We start from the raw sequence: 16,790 nt of genomic DNA, 5'->3' as shown, positions 1-16,790 counted from the left end.
TAGTGGGCCCCAAGAATGATTTTCTCTGGTGGGCCCAAGGAGCTCCAGTCCGACGCTGTGGACGCTAAACATGGTTTAGGTATACTGTGGGGTTCAAAAAGGAGGGGTATTTGGATTTGGGAGTGGAGAAATTGCTGAATTTCTTTGGCGGGTGAGGAACCATTTCACTTTTATAGAGCCCTTGTATTACCAGTAGTGTGGAAGCCCCCTATATTTCCGTTAACAGATGACAGACCTGAATGGGGACTTGTTTTTTTTGTGGATTGAGTTGGTTTTTATTGGAAACATTTTACATAATGTTTATCATCATATTTATCCTATGCTCTACGCTGACCACTTACTTTGGGGTTTCCATCTAAATCTCTGAGGGACATGATTCACATGAAACCCCCGAGGGATCCATTCACTATAATGAGGCAGCAGAGTTACTCTGGACTCTGTGTGGCCTCTTTTCAGCAGTGGCCTTCTTTTCAGAAGTGCACAAAACTGTGGTAGACACAGCAGAGTGAGCACAGAAGTACAAGCCACTTAGCCACCATTGTTTTTCTATTCATTAAAATTATTAATATTTCTATCCATACAAAGAAAATAATGTTTAAGTTGTGTTTTTTTTTAGTTGCAATATAGTGTACATTTATATGTGCATTAGGCTACTTTTACACTTACTGCATTTTTTGCGGTCCATTATTGCAGCCCGTATCCCCGCATTTTTTGTGGTCTGTCGCAATAATGGACCGCGAAAAAGTTTGCGGATCGCCGTTTTTTTCCCCCAATACTATGGAAATAGAGTTGAAAAAATACCTCAAAACTGGAAGTGATGGTGTACCGCAAAAACAAACTTCCGTTTGTTTTTGCAGCCCCATTGATATATAATGGGGGCCGTGTCCGTACGCCGTATAAAAGATCGAACAAGCTCGATCTTTTATAACGGCCCTCACGGCCGTACGGCACACGGTGCACCGTGGAACTTTTGCAGGCCTTTTATGCGACCCCATTGAAATCTATTGGGGCCGCAAAATCATCAGAAATGTATATGCATGTATAATTGTTTGACTTGATTTCTATGAATTATAGAAAACATCTACCGTATATTCTTGTGTATAAGCTGAGATTTTCAGCCCATTTTTTGGGGCTGAAAGTCCCCTTCTCGGCTTATACACGGGTCATATACCTGGGGGTCGGTGGGGGAGGGGGTGCGGGGGTGTCAGGGATCATACTTACCAGTCCTGGCACGTTCTCTGCAGCGGCAGCATCGCTTCTCCACTGTCTCCCTTCTGAATATGCGTATATTCATGAGTGTAATGAGCGGTACCACGTGACTGCTGAAGACAGGAAGGGAGACAGTGGAGAAGTGAGGCTGTAGAGACCGCGGCAGGATGGGTGAGTATAGCAATATTCACCTGTCCCCCGGTCCATCGCTGCTCACCGCTGTCTCTGCTGCATCCTGTGTCAGTGATGTTTAGGCAGCAGGGGGCGCGGTGACGTGGTTAGTGCGTGCCGCCCCTCTGCTGGCTGAATAGCCACTGACACAAGAAGCAGCAGACAGCGGCGATGGACCCAGGAGAGGTGAGTATGGCATTTTTTGCAGCATATGGGGGCTATTCTATGGAGCAGCATATGGGGGCATAGTCTATGGAGCAGCATATTGGGGCATAGTCTATGGGGCAGCATATGGGGGCATAAACTATGGAGAAGCATATGGGGGCATAAACTATGGAGAAGCATATGGGGGCATATTCTATGGAGCAGCGTATGGGAGCATATTCTATGGAGCAGCATATGGGGGCATAGTCTATGGAGCAGCATATGGGGGCATATTCTATAGAGCAGCATATGGGGGCATAGTCTATGGAGCAGCATATGGGGGCATAGTCTATGGGGCAGCATATGGGGGCATAAACTATGGAGAAGCATATGGGGGCATAGTCTGGATTCCACCCTAGGCTTATACACAAGTCAATAAGTTTTTTCCAGTTTTTTGTGGCAAAATTAGGGGGGTCGGCTTATACACGGGTCAGCTTACACATGAGTATATATGGTATGTGATTTGTTTACAATAGAAAAAAACAAAATGTACTTTTGGCAGTTGTTAGTAGAGATGTTATATTCTATGTGCTTTAGGGTCTATCACAGTGATCAAAATGTACCTTGAATGAATGAATGAATGAATGAATGAATGAATGAAATCTTGCCGTTTGCCGGCAGGCAGATTTCGGTTGGCGCCTGCCATTTTCACCCAGAAGAAGACACCAGGAACCCGGGGGACTGAACGGGGCCATGCAGGTGAGAGCAGAGGTACCGGGGGGCTCATCAGAGGACCCTATTTCTCTCCCCTCTGATGTGCGATCATATCAGAGGAGAGAGAAATGAAATGCAAAATTGCGCGCTTTTTTGCGGTCGCCGTTATATGGTTAATAACGGCGATCGCAACCACGGGGTCGGTAAAAACCAACCCGAATCATGTTCTCTGGGGTCTTGGCTACCCCTGGCAGCCAAGACCCCAGAGAAAATCTGACTCTGAGGGGCACTATTTACTTTTTCCACAACGCCGTTAAAAGGTGTATCGGCGGTCGTTAAGGGGTTAAAAAATGCCACCTAACAGCGCCAATATTAGGAAGAAGGAAGAAAGCATCAATGGTTACACTGAACCGTCAGTCAACATCACCACTAGCTGCGCACAGCCAGCCCAGCAAAGCTGGCTGAGACTGGCAGCTTCCGAGGGCTCAGGAGCAGGCAGTAGTTCTCGCCTTTGTTTTGGTCTGCTAGGAATATAGACTCCACGTTCTCCCACACTCCGATGGGTAAGTAGAGGGCTTTTTTCTGTCTTTAGGAGTATATTGCACACACAAGTGAGACAATTAAAGGCAAGTCCTCCACTTTGAAGATGTGCTACTCACATGTCACTAAACAGCCCCTTATCACAGTTTTGTGGTAATAAAATATATTTTCTCAAAAGAGGAGAGGTTAACCCCTTAATTTTCTTATTATAGCTGAGAAAACAATGTATTTAAATAGGCATTTAAAGGATTATACCTTGCAATTTCTGTAAATGGCTTTTTTATATCCAGGACACTGATTGCAGATGATGTGTCTCATGATGCTGCTGTTCCTGACTAAGGCAGGCCGCAAACATTAGATTGCTGGAGGCTTTTCTCTGGGAGGACAATGCGATCAGCAGTCCAAAATTAGACAAGCAAGATCGACCTTTCGCCAGTCGGCCGACCACAGTAAACAATGTGAACTGAGCGATCTGTAATAAATGGCTCAGTGCACATAGGCAGCCATTGTCCTTGGTGGTCCTTGGTGGTACGGTTTCAGTTTACACAGCACATAGGCTGCCATTGTTCTTGGTGGCACAGTTCCTGTTTACACAACACATAAGCGGCCATTGTTCTTGGTGGTACAGTTCCTGTTTAAATAGCACATAGGTGGCCATTGTTCTTGGTGGTACAGTTCCTGTTTAAATAGCACATAGGTGGCCATTGTTCTTGGTGGTACAGTTGCTGTTTACACAACACATAGGCGGCCATTGATCTTGGTGGTACAGTTCCTGTTTAAATAGCACATAGGCGGGCATTGTTCTTGGTTGTACAGTTGCTGGTTACACAGCACTTAGGCGGCCATTGTCCTTTGTGATAAAGTTCCTGTTTTTACAGCACATAGGTGGCCATTGTTCTTGGTAGTACAGTTCTTGTTTACACTTCACATAGGTGGCCATTGTCCTTGGTGCTACAGTTCCTGTTTACACAGCACAGCGGCCATTGTTCTTGGTGGTACAGTTGCTGGTTACACAGCACATAGGCGGCCATTGTCCTTTGTGATATAGTTCCTGTTTTTACAGCACATAGGTGGCCATTGTTCTTGGTAGTACAGTTCTTGTTTACACATCACATAGGCGGCCATTGTCCTTGGTGCTACAGTTCCTGTTTACATAGCACAGCACAGCGGCCATTGTTCTTGGGGGTACAGTTCCTGTGTACACAGGAAATAGGCAGCCATTGTTCTGTTTACACAGAAAGATGATCTTTTGAACTGAACAAAAGATCCCGATAAACAAGCATTTTGCTCTTTCATTAAAAAGCAGCTGTTCTATATTGAAAGATTATTGTGAAATGAGCTTGTTCACAATAATCTTTCAGAGTAAATGCAACTTAATTCTGTTGTTTCTGTGATGCAGAGTCCTGATTTCAAAATGCCTCCATGTACATTAGACAATGCCTTGGTTCAGAGAGCAGTCTCACTAAGCGGGCCAGTCACATCCTCAAAATGCAGATCTGACTGGCTCAATATGTGGTTTGGTCTGTAAATCGGACCAGAATAGTGCACATTAGGATGGTGGCTCAGCATGGTGGCTATTTTGTTGCAGCCTTACAGCACTGGGGTCTGGGGTTAAAATCCCATTAAGGACAACATCTGCAAGAAGTTTGTATGTTCTCCCCGTGTTTGCGTCAGTTTCCTCCGGGTTCTCCAGTTTCCTCCCACACTCCAAAGATACTGATTGTGAGCACCGATTAGGACAGTGGTAATGATGATGACTGTAAAGCACTGTGGCATTAATTGCACTATACAAACACACAGAATTTTAAAAAAAATAAAACTCATGAAATAGGCCTGGACAGAAATGATGGTACCTTTAACTTAATATTTGGTTGCACAACCTTTTGAGGCAATAACTGCAATCACACAATTCCTGTAACTGTCAATGAGACTTCTGCATCTCTCAACAGGTATTTTGGCCCACTCCTCAAGAGGAAACTGCTCCAGTTGTCTCGTGCTTGAAGGTTGCCTTTTCCAGACGGCATGTTTCAGCTCTTTCCAAAGATGCTCAATAGGATTTAGGTCAGGGCTCATAGTAGGCCACTTCAGAATATTCCAATGTTTTCCTCTTAGTCCCATGGATTTTAAATTTCTGTATAATATGTGCAACTGTAGTCACTGGAACATCAAGCTTCTTGGAAATGGTCTTATAACTTTTACCTTTAACATGATTGTCTATAACGTTCTTTCTAATCTCCTGAGACAACTCTTTCCTTCGCTTCCTCTGGTCCACGTTGAGTGTGATACACACCATGTCACCAAACAGCACAGTGAGTATCTGTAGCCCTCTATACAGGCCACTCACTGATTCCAAGATTGTAGACACCTGTGGTGCTAATTAGTGGACACACCTAGATTTAACCTGTCCCTTTTGTCACATTATTTTCAGGGGTACTATTATCTCTGTCCAGGCCTATTTCATGAGTTTTATTTTTTTAAAATTCTGTGGAACCATGGTTGAAAAGCAATGTCTGACTTTCATTGGTTCATTTTCATAGATTTTTGATTTATTATTACTTTTGTCAGATTCAAGTTATTTCTGTGACCATTGTGGGTTTTTCTGTCATTAAATGAGGAGTGCCAACAATTTTAACCACGTGTGTATAAGTGAGTAAAATGAATGGCACACTTATAGTCTGTGTGATCTCTGGGTGCAGTCTGTTATGCACATGGACAGCACACAGGCAGAAGACAAAGTTGCCTGAACGAGCCCTAAAGTCGGATAAACCAGCAAATATTGCAAGATTAGCTGATCAACTAATGCAGGCGTCTCAAACACACAGCCCAAGGGCCTAATGCAGCCCCTGAGGCTGTCATCTGTGGCCTATGGGTCACTGGAACTCCTGGCAGTGAGGAGCCTGAAGGAGTGCCCACCAACCATGAATGACATCACGCTGAAATATAGTGAGTTGGAGCTGAGGTATCTTTCCTGCACTGCTGGATTGCTGGTCATAGTTGACTATGGAGAGGAGTTTTTTTGTTTTTCTTCACCCCTTCACGAAATCTGCTGTACATGTGCATTGCACCATAAGGCTATGTGCGCACGTTGCGTATTTGCTTGCAGAAAGTTCTGCAAGGTTTCTGCATCTCTTGACAAAAAAACGCAGTGTAAAATACACACGTTTTTTATTTACTTTGTATGTGTTTTTGATGCATTTTTTCATGCTTTTTTGTAAATCCATAGAGTAAAAAAAAAAAGAATTATGATGTCATTTCTTTGTCATAATAATAATGTTTATTTTTGTATAGCACTAACATATTCCGCAGTGCTTTACAGTTTGCACACATTATCATCACTGTCCCCAATGGGGCGCTCACAATCTAAATTCCCTATCAGTATGTCTTTGGAATGTGGGAGGAAACCGGAGTGCCTGGAGGAAGCCCACACAAACACAGGGAGAACGTACAAACTCCTTGCAGATGTTGTCCTTGGTGGGATTCGAACCCAGGACTCCAGCGCTGCAGTGCTATCCACTGAGCCACCGTGCTGCCCATAGTTATACATATGTAATGCCATTCCTGAGGTTTAGTAATGAACAGGTGTCAGCCAGATACTATCATTAATAAAATGCCTATTAAATAAAGACACACACACACACACAGTCACCAGCCTATGTAGGAGCATTAACATAACTAACCTACATATGTTGTAACAAAACAGCAAATGTCAGAAATTTGCGTGAAGCGCAATATCTGTTTATTTTATTTTTTTCAAATTTTAATTGCGTGGCCTCATACATAATTTTCAAAACCAGCAGAGGGAAAGCCGATGGCTGAGATCTGATGTTAATATTCAGGGTAGGAGCCAAAGGTTCCCTGGCTCTTAATATCAGCTCACGACTGTTTGCTTAGCCTTTATTGGCTAGTTTACAGGGGAACCCCAGAAAAAAATTGGCAAGGAGTCCCCCTATAAAATCGAACCAGCAAATGCTAGGCAGACAGCTGTGGACTGATATTAATAGCCTGGGAAGGGGCCATGGATATTGACACCCCCCAGGCTAGAAACATCAACTCTTAGCCATCCCAGAAATGGCGCATCTTTTAGATGAGTCAATTCTGGCATTTAGCCTCTCTTTTCCCACTTGCCCTGTAGCTGTGGCAAGTGGGGTTAATATTTGTGGGGTTGATGTCACCTTTATATTGTCATCTGACATCAAGCTGACAGGTTAGTAATTTAGCAGCATCTATAAGACACCTATCCATTACTAATCCTATAGTTACATGGTAAATAAAGACACAGCCAGAATAAAGTCCTTTATTTGAAATAATCACACAGACTTCTTTATTGAATCTAAATCTCCAATACTTACTGAACGCCTAATCCCTGACGCCCTCGTTTCTTGCAAACAATCAAAAAATAATAAACCAACATATATTACTATCCTGTCCAATGTAGCCCATTTAATGCCGAGTGTCCCACGGCAATCTCATGTGTAGAACAGTCACATAGGGAGATGTGACTGCTCTACCCAGCCTCCGACTATACACTGACAGGAGGTAATCGCTCCCGCAGTGTATCAATGCACTGCCGTGAGAATTCACCTGAGTTCTTCAGCTCCGGTGCTCTCACTTATGGCACTGCTGCATGAGAACTGGAGCTGATCAGCTGATGAACTCCGGTGAACTCTCACGGCAGCGCAGTAATACACTGCGGGAGCGATTACCTCCTGTCAGTGTATCGCCAGAGACCAGGTAGAGCAGTCACATCCCCCAATGTGACTGTTCTACACATGAGATCACCATAGGATACTCGGTATTAAATGGACTATGGCAAACAGGGAGTATATGTTGGTTTATTATTTTTGATTGTTTGCAGGAGACACAGGCATCGGGGAATAGGCGTTCTGTAAGTATGTATTTTGTATGTGAATATGTATGTAAATATGTAAATATTTTGATGTTTTTTTACAATTGAACTCAGGTGCTGGATGATGAGACTATTCTCCCATCATTGGCTCATGCTGTCTATGTTATATTTGACAGCAGACATAGCCGGGTGGGAGTAGTAGTCCCACCAGACGATGCATAAGCACAATCGGTATGAGCTGTTTGTCACATGGGTACACACACACAGACATAAACAGACAACCGCAGACAGACAACGACAGATGCAGACACACACAGACACACACACATATTCTCCACTCACACATGGGTTGCCCATGCACACCCAGGGCATCGGGGTACTCGGTACCGGGCCGGTGTCAAGGCGGGAATGTGTCACAGCAGCGGAGACCCGGTCTGTGGCCCTGGGCACCCAATATCAATGGCGGTGATATTAATGGTGTTAAAGTTTATATGAATAGTTTGTGACGCCACCCGTGGTGTTTGGCAAGTAAGATGGTAAGCCAACGCTGCATACGGATCCGCTGGGACTGATGGTGTGATGCAGCAGAGATGGTATAGCTCCCCACAGGTGGAGCGGTAGTCCCAGGGCAGTGTAGGTGCAATGGATGAGGAGAGGCGAAGAATGGTATGGAGGCTGGTACCCAGGTGTAGTGGTGCTGGAATAACTGGAGGACACCAGAGTATGCGGTTCCAAAGCTTTACTTACTGTTTGCAGTTCACACAACTGCCTGCCTCCGTACTGTGTTCTCCAGGTCAGGGCTCCAGCCAACCTCCAGGCAGGATAGGATTCTCCCTTCCACACTCCGCCAACATGTACCTTACTGAACGACTCCTCCAATGTGCCTTTAGGTGCGAAGCACTCCAGTACTTAGTTACCCTGGAATGCCTCTCTCTAGGTGGAGATACAGGAGCACACAAAAAATTTTAAATTTCTTAAACGTTACAAACAGGTTAACTTCCTATCTTAGTATACTTAAGTGCAATTCTCAATTCAAAGTGCTATACTCAACACATTTTCTTTAGTACATTTTCTATCAATTATTCTCTTTTTCTTTCTTTCTTCTACAGGACGCAAGACACTGACCATCTGTACTTGGCCTGTCACCTGTCACTTTCAATTCTTCAGTCTTTATTCAATTCTCACATTCTGTCTCAAAACTTTTCTAATTCTCTGTATCAAATATTCTATAAAAGACATTTACTTTTCACAAGACACAACATTATCAAATACGTTTTCATAAAACATTCAAAATTCTTGTAAGGTGCTGAACACTGCTCCCAGCCGGGCTTTCTTGCAATGTCCCTTGAGGTAGACATCATTCTTCGAAAAGTGTCCATGCAAAAACATTATCTTCGCAAAGAGTCTTTATATGTAAAACCAAGAAAGGGCACTGTTATGATTGAGTCACTGTAGGAGGCAAAAATAGAAATGCTAGCTAAGTCCAGAAAACCAGAGAAGTTGGCAACTATCAGATTGCAGACCCCTGAACCTATCAACACAACTAGCAGTAGCCATGGGGGGTTCCTACGATGACCTAGACCCCTCGATCGCAGCCGGAGAGATACATAGGCCTAAAGAAGGAAAGGGGAAATCTAACTGCCCCAGAGCAGACCCCAAAGCAATAGGCAGCCCCCCACATATAATGACGGTGAAGCAAGATGAAAACACTTACACAGACAGAAAGACAGGCTGAGCAAAGACGGGGCCCAAAAACTACCTAGATAGGAAGGGATAGGAAGGCTGCTGTCTGCAATCTGCCAAAACCCTATCAGAGACAAAAGCCAACAAGCTGATATAAAAATGGCCCTGAAGCAACTAAGCTTCAAAACTAAATCAGCACTCAGGAACTTTCAGAAGACAGAGCTAACGGAACACTGCACACTCCAGCAGGGAGTGGCAGAATCCAAAAAGCAAGAAAAACAAAAACAAATCTTAAATGCAAAAAGGCAAAACAGAAAACTTTGCTTTAGGAGAGCAGGAATCAGACTGGTGTCCAATAGTCCACAGAGAAATCACCCGCAGGGCAGAAAGGGCGTAGGCTGCCTTAAATCCAGTCAGTGACTCCACTCAGCCAATCGTCTTCATTAGTCCCAGGTGCCTGATAATCAGGCTCACTACCTTCCTTCACTAGAATAGGGAGTTCACCAGGCCTCAGTGACGGAGGGGAAAATGAACTCACAACAGGGCACCTAAAGAGGTGCAACTATTTACAATAAAAGTTTTTGGATTGATCAGCATCTATGATCTCCACAGTTCCATTTGTAGAAACAGGCAGCAAAAGTGCTACCGGAAAAACATGATAGCAAAAAGGCACAACTGGTGCAACAAAAACCCTCCTGGGTAACGAGATTTAGTAATTCTATTTCTTAATGGCTACCAGATTCAAAGTAGTCATTGGCAATCAGTAGGTACTCCTCTAAGCCGTAAAGGTGTCGGACCGTGTGCGCCTGCTCCAGCCGCACCCTTCTTAGTAAAGCCCTTCTCCACTTCCCCATTTCCATCTGACTAGGGCCCCCAGCGGACCGCTCCAACTGCCCCAATTCCAGTTGCAGCAAGACCGCCTCAGACAACGTGAGCTCAAAGGGTAACCCATTAGGAGGGCCGGGATAGATACCTGGTGCCTCCTGGCGGTACGGTCTCGGCTCTGGTGCAGGCGTAGTGACAGTGGGTGCGGGCCGGTGTGACACCGGGGAGGGTGTTGGAGCTACCGGCGGCCCCGGATCTGCTGGGGTCACTGTAGGGACCTGCGCAGCCTCGCCGGGTCCAAGCAGGAGTTCCTCTTCCTCCGCTTCAGCTCCCTGGGCTATGTACAACTCCTCCGGTATCAGCGGCAAAGAAGGAACAGAGTACGCTGCTGGTGGCATGGCAGCAGCTCCAAGCTCCGTGGGGTCTGCCAGGAAAAGATCCGTTGCAGCAGTGGCGGGTACCGGTGTTGCGAGTACCGCAGGTGTGGGTCCTTCCTGGGCGTGCTGCAGGTCTAATGTCCATAGTGCTTCTCGCATCAGTCGCAGGCGGCGTGTCAGCTGGATAATCTCATCCTCCAGCTGTTGGGGATTCATTCTAGAGATTGGGTCGGAGCCTTCAGCCATGGCGCCGGGGAGATCCGCTTCCCCGCGCTCCGCAGGCCTCCTTCCCTCACTCTCCAAGATGGCATTCTGGCGTTCTTCCTCTTGCTCCACCCTTCTGCTCGCCACTGGCTTTCTCTGCCCCTCCTTCCAGGGGCGGCGTCTTCTTCCCGCGCCTCCATACCAAGCCAGTATACGAACCCCTCGGGGGGTGGGCCATGCATCGGTCACATAGTAATTCAGGCAGTGACGGCCCAAGACTCTTCGCGGTCTTTTCTTGGGACCTCCCATCTCTTCACGCCCTTCTTCTCCACGCCAGCGGCCATTTCTAATGTCCATTTTACAGTCTATTAAATTTGGTCTTCTGCACATTTTCAAAAGTTGTAAATCCAAGGCACACAGAACCTGATGGCATCGGGTCTCGTTATCCTGTTCGTGACGCCAAAATTGAGTCTCCCTCGCACACCCAGGGCAGCGGGGTACTCGGTACCGGGCCGGTGTCAAGGCAGAAATGTGTCACAGCAGCGGGGACCCGGTCCATGGCCCTGGGCGCCCAATATCAATGGCGGTGATGTTAATGGTGTTAAAGTTTATATGAATAGTTCGTGACGCCACCCATGGTGTTTGGCAAGTAAGATGGTAAGCCAACGCTGCATACAGATCCGCTGGGACTGATGGTGTGGTGCAGCAGAGATGGTATGGCTCCCCACAGGTGGAGCAGTAGTCCCAGGGCAATGTAGGTGCAATGGATGAGGAGAGGCGCAGAATGGTATGGAGGCTGGTACCCAGGTGTAGTGGTGCTGGAATAACAGGAGGACACAAGAGTATGCGGTTCCAAAGCTTTACTCACTGTTTGCAGTTCACACAACTGCCTGCCTCCGTACTGTGTTCTCCAGGTCAGGGCTCCAGCCAACCTCCAGGCAGGATAGGATTCTCCCTTCCACACTCCGCCACCATGTACCTTACTGAACGACTCCTCCAATGCGCCTTTAGGTGCGAAGCACTCCAGTACTTAGTTACCCTGGAATACCTCTCTCTAGGTGTTACTAGTCTTTACTTGTATGACAGACAGCTGTACAGCTGTAGCCTGCTTCGGGGACTCCTCACTGCTTCCCGGCTCTCTATTCAGTTGCTGTTGTGTCCCAAGTCTATGATGGGAGCAAGGCGTTAGTGACTCACTACTCCTCCGGTGTCTGTTGCTGGACATAAAGATCCAATCAACCTCGGGGACCAGGCCCCGGCCTTTGCGCTCTCTGGACTGGAAGGGTTCTCTCACGTTCTCAACCTGCTTCCCACCGTCCTTCTACTCTCCTTCATTCCGATCTGTTCTCTCTCTTATGGAAGGTTAGGTTATCAATCTTATCAGTCTCTTTCTCTGGTCTTTCTCGTGCCAGCAGCCCAGATCACTGGGACCTGCTGCAGCACGTCCCTCAGACACCCATCTTCTCTCTTCTCTCTCCTCTAACCAACTAACCACTAACTTTCACTCTTCCCACTCTTTTGTATCATCTTACTCCACCCGCCTCCCAGCACATCTCCTGTTACGAAGCAGGGTTCCACGAGGGGTGCTCTGCTAACCCCCAGCCTGAAGCTGTTAGGTGGCCTCACTGAACTATCCTGTGTGTGGAATGCAGGTGTGGAGTGTGGTCAGGAGTTCCCACCTTACCTGGATGTTGGGGCACTACACCTTAGGAGAAGGTGCAGTACCTCTGTGGCAACTGAAGCCTCAGGGGCGCCACACACACATATTCTCCGCTCACACACATATTGTCCTCCCACACACTCTTCCTCCTTCTGACATCATTTCCTTGGACAATTCGAAGCGTTCTTGGCAGCAAATCTGCAACAAATACACAAACCTTTTCACACTTGTGTTTTTGCTGCAGATTTGACTGACTCAATGGAAGTCAAAGAGTCAAAAAAAACACTGCAGAAGCAAAAAGAATTGACATGCTACAGAAAATAAAACACTGCAAATATGGATGGAAATTTACTGATCATGTGCACAACACTTCAGGATTGTCATTGCATTACCTTGCATAATTATTACATTGCATTTTTGGACCATTTATGCACGTAAAAAAACACCATGAAAATGCATCAAAAACACAATGTGTGCACATAGCCTAAGTGTATGGTGCGAATATGGCTTTAGCGCACATGCAGAATTGGCACCATCTTCAGTAGATGTCAGCTGTATATCATAGCTGACACTCAGGTGCAGAGGCCACAGTTGACATTAGCACCAATCACGCCCATTTAATTAGCCCCATCTGTCAGTCAGTGCTGGGGGTGTAGTTACAGCCACTGATCACTATGCACAGAGCGGTGACAAATCATGCCAGCAGTACCTCTATAACTGAAAGAGCGGGTCTGCCTGGGGGGATAAACGTCAATTTTCAATGTAAGTCTATGAGAGCCTCATTTTGACCTTGTTCTGACTCTCATGGACTTACTTTGAGAGCTTGTCACTGTTACCTCTGACTTCCAGTTAGTCAGAAGTTGCGGTCACAAAATGGTGCTGTGGGACCCAAGCAGCACTGATAAAAGGTGTAAATAGCGGTGAGCAGGTATAATACTATGGTATGGAACCTTAGATTAGTAGCACCATACTGGAGTGGTGCTTTAACTGCACAATAAGTGGGTCTGTGTGCTCTCAAATGCCAGGACTTAATTTCAGCCCTAGTCCTGTCCTGATTGTTATCCTAATAGTTTATGAAGGCATGGCTATTATAAATCATCATTTTTTATATCCCCAGATTATCCCTTTAACTCAACCCTTAGATTCCTTTAGATGTGCATGCCGATATAGCTAAAGGTAACAGTAGCTCCGGGTGGGAACCTCCAAGTCAGGAAACTGAACACAGGAATTAGAAATGTCAATTTATTTGAGTGGAATTAAATTCTACTCAATTCTAAAAAAAATCAGCAATTTTAAGAATACATATTTTTGTAAATGCGCTTTGTATGGATTAAACAAAATAGTGTCTGACTGGCTGCCATTTTCCTAAACCGTAGACACCTGGGAAAAGCTTAACAAAATAAAATTATTCACCTCTCCACTAACCTTTCCAGGCCATCCACTGCCCGCCGTGTGGCCCTCAGAGCACCCTCTTATGTCCCCAGGTGTGTTCTGCATCTCCTGGCATGTATGCCTTGGGCTTGGAGTTCCAGCAGCGGCCAGGCTTTGGGGGACAATGTGCACTGTATGTCATAAAGTTACAGATGTTCGACGCACAGTGACTTCTAAGGTCTCGTCACGGCGGGAAGTCCCAGCCTACAATAAATAGATTGAAGATAAAATATCAGAAAGAAGAGGATAGGAAGTCAGGCAGCACTGCTCATTGCCCTCCATCTGGTCCTCAGGGCCTCTTCTTTCTGTCATTTTAGCACCAGCCTGATCATACTAGGCTAGGACTTCCAGATGCGACCTGGCCTCAGAGATCACTGAACTGCACATCGCACCTCGTTCTCCCTGAAGAAAGCTACACAGCCGAAACATACGTCGGGTCTCTGGCGTGCTGTAGTCCCAAAGCAGATATTTAGTTATGATCTGATATGGAATTCAATATTGGACTGTGAGTTTAAAGATGTCTTTAGGGTTTGTACATACAATTGTTTATTTCCTTATGGAACTATTTGAACGAATTTTATCATTACAAGTGTAACCATTGCTTCTTCTTACCATAACCTTACCATCCTCTATCCACACTACATTTGCCTGCAAACAGTGAATATGGGAACTGTGGCACCACCTCTTGATCTCCCACTTTTTAAATTTTTCTGTGTTTTTATTCAATTTTGGTATTGTTGACTAATAAAGATTACTATATTCTTAGAATTTATTGTATCTTCTGGTTCTTTGCTTGTACAATAGCTAGAAAAAGCTTGGAGAACTTTATGCTCCTTCATAACCTGGTGATATCTGTTTAAGGAAGTGGGTCGCCTCCCAGGGCTGTGGGATACTCGGTACCGGGCCGGTCCTTCAGAGGGGAATGTCACAGCAGCAGTGACCCGGTCCGTGGCCCTGGGCACCCATGTAAAAAGGGGTTTGAGTGGTGAAATAAAGTTTATGAGTGATTTGTGATGCCACCTGTGGTGTTCGGCAAAGAAGGTGTTAAGCCGACGCTGCGGACAGATCCTCTGGGACAGATGGTGTAATGCAGCAAAGATGTTGTAGCCCTCCACAGGCAGGGCTATTGGTCCCAGGGCAGTGCAGATAGGTGTTGGGGAAGAGGGTGCAGTGTCTGGCACAGAGATGTAGCAGTGCTGAAGAAGTTGCAGGAAGAAGGCAAGGACACAGCAGAATGTAGTTTCTTTACCTTTACTTGTAAGTGCAGTCCAGGGTCCAGATTACAGATGGCACAGGAGCTGATTAGCCTGGAAGCAACTCAGGAATCTCTCTGTCAGATGGGTTGTGTAGTCTCCTCTCTAGTGCTTACTTGAGGAACATGCAGTACAGTGTTACACTGAAGTTCCTCCTTCTTCCCTTTTGGATCTACCTCGTATGGCAGACAGCTGTAGCCTTCTATCTCTCTTGGCTCACCCTTCGCTGTTGTGCCTCCGAGTCTTAGTTGGGAATAGAGCATTTACAGCTTCCTATTCCTCTGGTTTCTGTTGCAGAACCTTCAGTATCCTTAAAACCGTGGAGACCAGACTCCAGATCATGCGCTATCACTGGGAGGGAGCTCTCTATCCTCAGCTCAACCTCCAGCTTCTCTCCTCACGTCTACACTCCTTGCCCTCCTCACACCAACTAACTAATTTCCCTTCCTGGCCCTCAGAGAGCACTCCTCCCCAATTCTGGTTCAGAGCTCCCTCTACTGGCCTGGAGTGGGAACTGTGTTGCATGACATGGTTAACTGTCAGAGAGACCCTTCATTGTTTCCAAGCCTGACATCACCATCCCAGGAGGAAGACAATGCCACTGTGGCGACCATACTCCTGGGGGCACCACACTCCCCCCTAGTGCAATTCAGCACTCCTGGGCTGATGAAAAACATGCACAAGATATAAACAAATATAAACGTACAAGATTTAGAAAAATGAAAAATTACAAAAACCAAAAGCTCCAAAAATAGTCCTGTGATGATAAGTCCATGCATCAACGTCCATGGTCCATTCCTGGGCAAATGGTAAACTATGTACAAAGTTAGTGACCACACCTAGTCCAGTGGCCAAAATGTCCATAACACAAATGGGAAAACACAAAAAGGAAATTTCTTACAGAATATCTGTAGGCACAAAATTTGAACAGTTACATATATACATGTTAACACTTACATTGCTTTAACTTATTCATATGCGGAATCTAATGGGTGGTATACCTTGAGTAGTACGGGTAGATCTACGTAATACTGGCATGGTTGAGGATCTTACTGGTTGCCTGATGCTAACTACTGGTGTAGCATGTGATGTACTGGATACACTACTGGTGGTTCTGCGTAGCACAGGGGTACTAGATTTCCTAGAACCACTTCTACTCACTGTGGGCATGACAGATTCACCACTGGCAGGGCGAGGGTTCTCTGGCTCCACTGCTGGTGTGGCATCTGCTGCCTGATTTTCCTGATTTTCAGGATTTTCTTGAGTCACTCCTTCTTGTACTACCAGTTGGGGAAATGTAAACACTGGCACCACTATGGCATCATTTACTTTAGTCCAGTTTGCAGGGTATTCTCCAAGTATAGTGCTGACCTTTTCTTCTTCTTTGGGTTGGATGTTACTTTGTTCTTCCATTCTTTCCTTTAACTGGTCTGGGCATAATTTCAAATGATCCTTTGATATTGCTGCTCAGGTTTCTCCTCCATCCTTACTAATAAGGCACACCTTGGTATTGTCAAAGTTTGAGGGTAGAATGGTGTAGGGTTCAGCTTCCCATTGGTCATCCAACATATGCATCCTTCTTTTCCTCTTTAGGACTTGTTCTCCTGATGACAAGAGAACTGCAGGTGCATGCTGATTGTAGTTTCTCTCTTGTTTTTGCCTTGCCTGAGCTAGACTCTTTTCCACACACTCTTGTACACTTCTGTACTGTTGCTGCCTCTCTGTGTCCCAGT

Source organism: Dendrobates tinctorius, unplaced genomic scaffold, assembly GCF_039654945.1.
Source record: "Dendrobates tinctorius isolate UK_male_01 unplaced genomic scaffold, ASM3965494v1 ptg000011l, whole genome shotgun sequence".
NCBI classification, from domain to species: domain Eukaryota; kingdom Metazoa; phylum Chordata; class Amphibia; order Anura; family Dendrobatidae; genus Dendrobates; species Dendrobates tinctorius.
This window is presented reverse-complemented; position numbering follows the sequence as displayed.